The following is an 8,606-nucleotide window of genomic DNA, read 5'->3' on the forward strand; positions in this document are numbered from 1 at the left end:
TATGACCTATAAAGTAAATATAGCATTTCCTAATTATCAAATTAATAGTCCTAGCTAAGCTTGCTTGACAAATATAATTCCCAATTTCACTGGTTGTTTAGGATTGACTATGAAATTAAATAATCATAGGTAGAGTAAGCTCATGGTAGTTCTTATTCAAAATGCTCCTTTTAAAAATTGATACAGTATATCTTTCAGAGGCAAGGATTCTGAACTTACCACTATAGTCTATACTGACTGGGCTAAACAGAAAGTTCTGACTCTGTGAGTTTTCCCAAGTACTGAACACCGTGCCCTAAAGACAATATATAAACAGGACATGGAATGCATGAAATTTTCTTGTGAGAAATACATGTAATTTCTTGTCTGATACTTATTACTACCTCAAATAAGGTGATGGATTTATAATTGGACCTCATCCATTTCTAACACAAGAGGAATGCTTCTTACTTTGAAGTGACTGCCCAACTTTAGACAAAATATTTTGGTCCACCTCACCCAAAAAAGGTAGGTGTTCAGACTTGCTCACGTGATTTCTGGCAGCATAATATATTGAGATATTACAAAAAGCCTTCTTTCAGCTAAAGCACATACTAATAGACATTTTGGATGTACAATCCATAAATTAAATTACAACAAAGCTCAGATGAAGAAGAGGAATATTAGGAGGCACTTAAGAACCGGGTGTAGCTTGAAAACAGAGGCTTAAGTGTCACCTTCCATGCTGGAACAGAAGATGTGATGTTAAGTAACATGAAAAACATGCTCACCTGTCTGAAGTCAATTAAGGACTCAGAGACACAAAGACAGCGAAAGCAAAACTTTTAATGGCGGTCTTGCAAGATCGGGTGACTGGTGGAGGCAGGCACACCCTTTTGAGCAGTTACCACAAGCAATTTATCCCTAGTGCGCAAGAGTCTCTCCCCAGGTTCCTCATCCGCTGAGTACTATGGGTTAACATTCTCCCGCGAATGTCACCTAGGTCTTACTGTTTTCCATTGGGTTATTCAAAAAGTAGGCTGAGGACCTTTCTAGCTGTCTCCACCTCCCTGTGCTGGGAAGGTCTTCCTGGAATAGGTGCTGTTGGTCACATACACATTTCCTTGTTCTTATTACAGTTTGCCCCGAGACTTTATTTGCGTAAGCCTTGTGGTTCAGTAACTGGCTGGTAAGCATGCTGCTAGTATATTTCCACTGAAAGCTAACTACACTGAAGATGGACCACAGAGGCTTATTTTCTACAAGTAATAAGGCTAAAATAAAAATCCCTGCACAGTATTTTATATTAGGGTCTGAGGTTAAGTAAAAAAGACACAATTATCTGAAACTAAAGAAAACAGACATAATATGGAATTTACATTCACCACTTGGTGAGACCCCTCTCCCCAATCTGTATTTAAAATGCTCCAGGATTATGGAATGTAAATTTTGGGTAGAAAAAATCCAACTTTCTCTTATGGGAGAGATTTTGAAGAAGAGCTGTTAAGAATTTTCTGTAATAGAAGAAGATATGGATTTTTATTTTGATAGTATAAATATTTTTCTTTCCTTTTGATAGAGACTGATCATTAAGACTAGAAAATTATAATAAATCATGTCTAGATGAATAGATAGGTAAATATAACCAAAAGAAAACCACAGATTTCTGTATAGAACAATTGCATTGACAATAAATTTAAAAATAAATAAATTTATCTGAAAAAAATAAAATTAATATCTTCAAAGTGCTGAGCAAAAATAACTCTCAAGGTAGAATTCTATCCTGAACTACCTTTATATTGCAGAATAAGAGAAAGATAAGGTCATTTCAAGAAAACACAAAACAAAAACTGAGAGGGACTGCTAGTGAAAAGTCATTAAGGATCTATTTCAGCAAGATAGAAGTTAGACCCAGAAGAAAAAATGGGGGAAACAGGGTAAGATAAAGTGTAAAAAAATGAAATTATTAAATATAAGTGATCATTTGATATAGTAATAATATTCATAATAAATATTGATTGTTAGATAAGAAGTGAAATAAAATAATACAGAATATAATATAGAAGATAGAAAAGAATACACACAATTCAAAAGCTCTACAAGGCAAATTCTTGTGACAGAATCCAATAAATAGTTTTCGAGGCAAGATGCATTCTTATATGTAAAGCAAAAAAGAAGCAAGTTGCCAGGGAAATATAACAATCCTGAACCTTTATACATCTAAAGAATTACATCATCAGAATACATAAGCAAAAACTTAAACAATGTGACTGCCTGCTAAAAAAGAGGTTTAAATATAACTCAAAATCCTAACATAATAGACAAAATTTCCAGGATGTGATTGAAAATTATCCATTATACTTAGAACAAAGACAATCACATCTTTGGTGAGAAAAGACAATCAACTATTGCTAGCACTGAGATGACTCAGATGTCAGGATTATCTGACAAGAATTTTAAGGAAGCCATCATAAAAATACTTCAAAGTCAGAGTCTTTTAAAAAAAAAGAATAGAAATTTCTCAGCAAATAAATAGAAGCTATAAAAGAAAACAAAGTAGAAATTACATAAATAAAAAAATATAACAACATAAAAAAGTCACTGGATATGCTCATTAGTAGAGTGGAGATGACACAGGATAGAAATCAGTGAACTTGAACACAGGTAAATCTTCCACTCATTCTGTACAACAGAGAAAAAACAGACTAAGAAAAAAAAAATGAAGTCTCAGGGACTTGTGGAACCATAACAAAGATGTAATATGTGTGTTAGCAGAGTGTAAGAGGATGGAAAAGAGAGTGGAACTAAAACAATATTCAAAGAAATAATACCTGAAAACTTTCTAAATTTGGTAAAGAAAAAACCCCCACACAGATTCAAGAAGCTGAGTAAAACAGAATAAACCTAGAGAAATCCTCACCAAGATATATCATAATTAAAGTTTAGAAAATTACAAATAAAGAATATAATTTTGAAAGTGGCCAAAGAGAAAAGATGAATTACCTACAGGAGAACACCAATTTGAGTCACAAAAGATTCCTTACCTGAAACCACAGAGGCCAAAAGGAAGTGGCACAATATTTTTCAAGTGCTAAAAGAAAGAATATCTTATATCCAGCAAAACTATCCTTGGAGAACAAAGAAGAACTAAAGACAATCTTAAAGAAAAACTAAAAGAATTTCTCATTACCAGACCCATTCTTAATTATTATAAGAGTGAATTTCTTCAAACATAAATTAATTGGTAAAATAAATACTCTTGGAACATAAGAAACAAAAAGGGAACAATGGAAAGATAAGATATATGTGTACATACAATAGATTATTCCTTTTATCATGAGTTTTATAAATCTTATTTGATGATTACAACAAAAATTATCATACAACCTAATACTAAGACAATGATATTTAAAAGTGAAGAATGTAAAGGTACCTAAATGGAAGTGAGGTTCCCACATTTCACTAAAGTGGTAAAACGTTGATAACAGTAGATTGAAAAATCACATATGCATATTCTAATTGTGGTATACATCCCCAAATATGTCATGTCCTAATCTCTGGAACTTTTCAATATATTACTTTACTAGTAAGTGCCAAAGGATAATTAAGATAACAAATGTAATTTATGTTGTTAAACAACTGGCATTAAAATAGAAAGATTACCCTAAACTATCCAAGTGGGTCCAATGTAATCACAAGAATTGCAATCAGGACCTTAAAAGCAAAAGAGGAAGACAAAATAAGAGAATCTAAAAATAGATGTGATACAGAAGAGTCAAAGTGAAACAGTGTGAGGAATCAATCCAATATTTTAGAAGATGAGGCCACAAACCAAGGAATACAGACAGCCTTTAGAACAGCGGTTCTCAACCTGTGGGTCGTGACCCCTTTGGGGGTCGAACGACCCTTTCACAGGGGTCGCCTAAGACCGTCGGAAAACACATATATAATTACATATTGATTTTGTGATTAATCACTATGCTTTAATTATGTTCAATTTGTAACAATGAAAATATATCCTGCATATCAGATATTTACATTACAGTTCATAACAGTAGCAAAATTAAGTTATGAAGTAGCAATGAAAATAATTTTATGGTTGGGGGTCACCACAACATGAAGAACTGTATTAAAGGGTCGCGGCATTAGGAAGGTTGAGAATCACTGCTCTAGAAACTTTAAAAGTCAAGGAAATAGATTCTCCCACTTGAGCCTCCAGAAAGGAACTCAGTCCTGCTGACATCTTGATTTTACACAGTAACACTGTTTTAGACTTCTGATCTACATAACCATCCTATATAATTCCTATATAATAAAAGCATAATATGCAAATTGACCAAACAGCAGAACGACCACTAGGCAGGGGTGGGGGGGGGGCAGGGCCAGCAAGCAGGTGGCACCAGGACAGCCAAGGTGCATGCCAGCAGGCAGAGGGAGGGGACGGTGATGGGGTGGTGATGGGGTAGAGGCGGGTGGCAGTGACCAGCGGCGGGGTGATAGGGGCTGGCATCATCCCCTGGTCACATGCCTGGTCACCTCCCATAGAGGGAGGCCACAGGTGGTAGCAGCAGTGGGACGATTCAGGGTGGGGCCAGCCACTCGCAATCCCCAGATAGGCCCGCCTGGGTCGCCTCCTATAGAGAAAGCCCACCGGTGACCATGGTGGGGCGATTCGGGCAGATAGGCCCACCCCCAAATAGGCCCACAGAGGGAGGCCAGACTGCCATCAGTTGGACATTTCCTGAGGGCTCACAGACTGCAAGAGGGCACAGGTTGAACTGAAGGACCCCCCGCTGAGTGCATGGATTTTTGTGCACTGGGCCTCTAGTCCTATATAATAAAAGCCCAACGACCAAATGGCAGAACAACCAGAATGACCAGTCAACCAGTCGCTATGACACGCACTGACCACCAAGGGGCAGACACTCAACTCTGGAGCTGCCCCCAGGTGGTCAGTGCACTCCCATAGTAGGAGCACTACTCAGCTGACCAGGATGAGTGGCACCCCCACAGCAGGAGCAGCCGCTCAGAGGGTGGGTCCACAGCTGCTCAGCTGACCAGATGAGCAGTGCTCCCACAGCAGGCAGATCCCCATAAGCCACGCCCCCACCAGTGCACGAATCCCATGCACTGGACCTCTAGTACAATAATAAATTTATGTGCTTTTAGCCACTGAAGTGTGTGGTAATTTATTATGGCAGTGATGGAAAATAAATACCAAATTTGGTATAAAAACTGAGATGGTGTTACAACACCTGAAATGAGAAATTCTCAATGAGTAGAAGCTTAAAGAATTTTGAGGAGCATGACATAAAAAACTAGATAACCTTGATTAAATTATTAGTAAAAATGTAGATGTTAATAATTCTACTAGAGAGGACTTAGAAAGAAGAGAATAACATGTTATTGGAAATTGAAGGAAAAAGAATCCTTGCTATACAGTCACAGAAATAGCTTACCAAAATTATATCCCAATATTATGTGGAAAGTAGAAATTCCAAATTTAAAAAAAAAAAATTGGACATTTAGCTGACGGGATTGCCAAAGGATTGAAAGTGTAGCCTTATTTGCTATTAGTGTTTATGGCTAAATATAAGGGAAAACATTAACTGAAATAAAAGTTTTAAAGAGAAGCAAACCCTATCCTGATGATTTGAAAAATGATTATCTTACCAAGTTTGGAAAGATACCTTAACTAAAAGATTCACCATCAGAAAACCATGATCTACAGAAAAAATGCTAGAAATGTAGCTGGACAATCTTTTGCCTTTAGAAAGATCAAAAAGCAATACAAATGTCTCTTTGAAAAGATTAGTGTGTGATTCATAGATTCCCTCAGCCACTTCTAAGCAGAAGCAAAAAAATGTAGAAAACATATTTTCAGGAATCTTTTGTCTAATTAATGCATTTCTGTGATATATATGGAGATCTACAAGGTTTCTGAGAATGTTTTAGCAATATAAATACTGCCAGCTTGAAGTGAAAAGTGCATAGACACTACAAAATGAAAGAAGATATAGGACTCCCACAATTCTACAGGCAAGAAATCTACATATATATATAAGCCTAAGCGACTGTTCGACCCTTCAACTGGTAGCTATGATGCGCATTGACCACGAGGGGGCAGACGCTCAATGCACAGGCATGGAAACATGGAACAGACTGATGAATCTCGGAGGGAAGGGGGAGCGGAGAGGGCAGGAAGAGATTAACCAAAGATTTTATATGCACACTAGAGGCCCGGTGCACATGCCCCAGTGGGGTCCCTCAGCCTGGCCTGTGGGGATCGGGCTGAAATTGGCAGTCTAACATCCCCAAAGGGGCCCCAGATTGCGAGAGGGTGCAGGCCAGGCCGAGGGACCCCACTGGTGCACAAATCCATGCACCAGGCCTCTAGTAGGCTAATAGAACTATTCGGATGGAATTATATGCCACCACTCATATAAAAGTAAAGAAATAATGAAGGATAACTCTTAGAGCCTAGAGTATGGACTTGTGAAACCAAAGGGCAGAACCAGGGTGAATGAACCAAAGGGGACTATTCGCAGGCCTTGAAACCAAATGAAATTTGTCTCACTGAACTGTAAAATTGCTTAAGATTATTGACTGCATTTTCCTTTTATTTTTTCTCTTTTGAAAAGGAATGTCTATAACTAGTTTCCTTTGCCTGCTTCACCACTCTATTTTGGGAGCAAGTAACTTAATTCTTCAATTTCATAGGCTCACAAGTGGAGACAAATTTTGCCCAAAGATAGAAACTATCTAGAGTCTCACCCAAATCTGATTTACATTTAGAATTAAATTATAAGATTTGGACTATTTTATCTTATGAGATTAAATGAGATTTTTGACTTTGAGTTGATAATGTTTGAGACCAACCAACAAAATCTTATTGATATATATAGGCCATTCCACCCAACAAAAGCAGAATACACATTAATTTTAGGTGCCTATGAAGCATTCACCCAAATAGAGCATATTCTAGGCTATAAAAAAACAAAAACACTGATTTAAAAAAATTGAAATTGTACAGTTCATTCTCCAACCATAATGACACCATATAATAAATTAAAAATAGATAATAGGAAAATCTCTAAACATGTGAAATTAAACAACATGCTTATTTTTAAAAAACCATGGCCAAAGAAGTGTCAAAAAGAAATATATAAAACTAAGTGAAAATGAAAATACAATCTACCAGAACATGTGCAATACAGCTATAGAGTGATTGGAGAAAAATTCATAGGAATAGAAATGAAATATCTCAAACCAACAATCTAAGATTCTGCCTGAAGACAAAAAAAAATTAAAACTATTCCAAAAAATGTAGGAGGAAGGATATAATAACTAATAAAACAGAAATCAATGAATTAATTCTGAAAACAATATAAAATCAATTAAACAAAAAGCTGGCTCTTTGGGGGTGGGGGAAGTAACAGAATTGATTAACTTCCAGCAACATATACAAAAATAAAAACAAAGAAGACACAAGTCACCTCTATCACCAATGAAATAGAAGATACCACAGATCCTGTAGTCATTTAAAATATAATAAAAAAATAGTACAAACAAGTTTATCCTCATAAATTTGATGCCTTAGAAATAATGGGCCAAATCTTAAAAACCACAAACTACAAAAATTCAACCAAGATGTAACTGATAATCAGAGTAGCCTTATATCCATTAAAGAAATTCAATTTGTAATTAAAAAGCTCTCAAAAAAAAAAAAATCTTGAGGCCCAGATGGCTGTCCTCAAAATTCTATCAATTATCTAAAAAAGAATTAACACCAACTTTGCACAATATATGCCAGAAAATAATAAAAGAGAGAACACTTACCAACTCATTTTATGTGTTTATGTTACTCTTGTATAAAGAAAATATTGCTCTCATGAACTTCAACACAAAGTCCTCAACAAAATATTAACAAACCAAATCCAACAACGTATAAAATATTTTGCTATAATCAAATTGGATATATTATAGGAACACAAGATAAATTCACATTCTATAATCAATGTAATCCACTATTTCAATAAATTAAAGGAAGAATTTATATGATTAAATTAATAATCCCAAGGAAGCATTTGACAAAATCCAAAACACATTTATTTATGAGAAAAAGTTTTAACAAGTTAGATACAAAAAGGAATTATTTCATCTCTATAAGTATCATATACAAAAATCTTATAGGTAACAGCATGCTTAATGGTGAAATATTGAATGTTTTTCCCCTAAGATTAGGAAGAAGGCAAGATGACTTCTCTCACTGTTCTTATTCAACACAGTACTGGTAGTTTTAGCTACTAAAGTAAGTCAATAAAAATAAATAAAAGGCATACAGATTAGAAAGAAAGAAAATAAAAGTCTCTATTTGTAGGTGACATGATCTTACCTAATAATAGACAAACATGTAAATTAACTGTCCCTCTGCTACGCTCACCAGCCAATCAGGAGAATATGCAAATTAACCCAACAAAGATGGCGGTTAATTTGCATACGTAGGGGCAAAGCGGCAGAGCAAAGACTGAAGGCTCCGTCTGGAGCGAAGGCCTGGGTCCCAGGTGCCGGAGGAAAACCGGTGCCGGCAGCCAGGGGAAGGGAAGGCCTATTGCACAAATCTCTTC

The 8,606-nt window shown here is 36.0% G+C and overlaps 1 protein-coding gene across 1 annotated transcript in view; it reads right to left on the minus strand.

Moving 5' to 3' along the window:
• The window catches only part of LIPI (lipase, member I), a 98,839-nt gene that overhangs the window by 14,349 nt on the left and 75,884 nt on the right, over positions 1 to 8,606 (minus strand). The window lies entirely within an intron of this gene.

The sequence above is a fragment of the Myotis brandtii genome, unplaced genomic scaffold, assembly GCF_000412655.1.
Source record: "Myotis brandtii unplaced genomic scaffold, ASM41265v1 scaffold179, whole genome shotgun sequence".
In the NCBI taxonomy this organism is placed as follows: domain Eukaryota; kingdom Metazoa; phylum Chordata; class Mammalia; order Chiroptera; family Vespertilionidae; genus Myotis; species Myotis brandtii.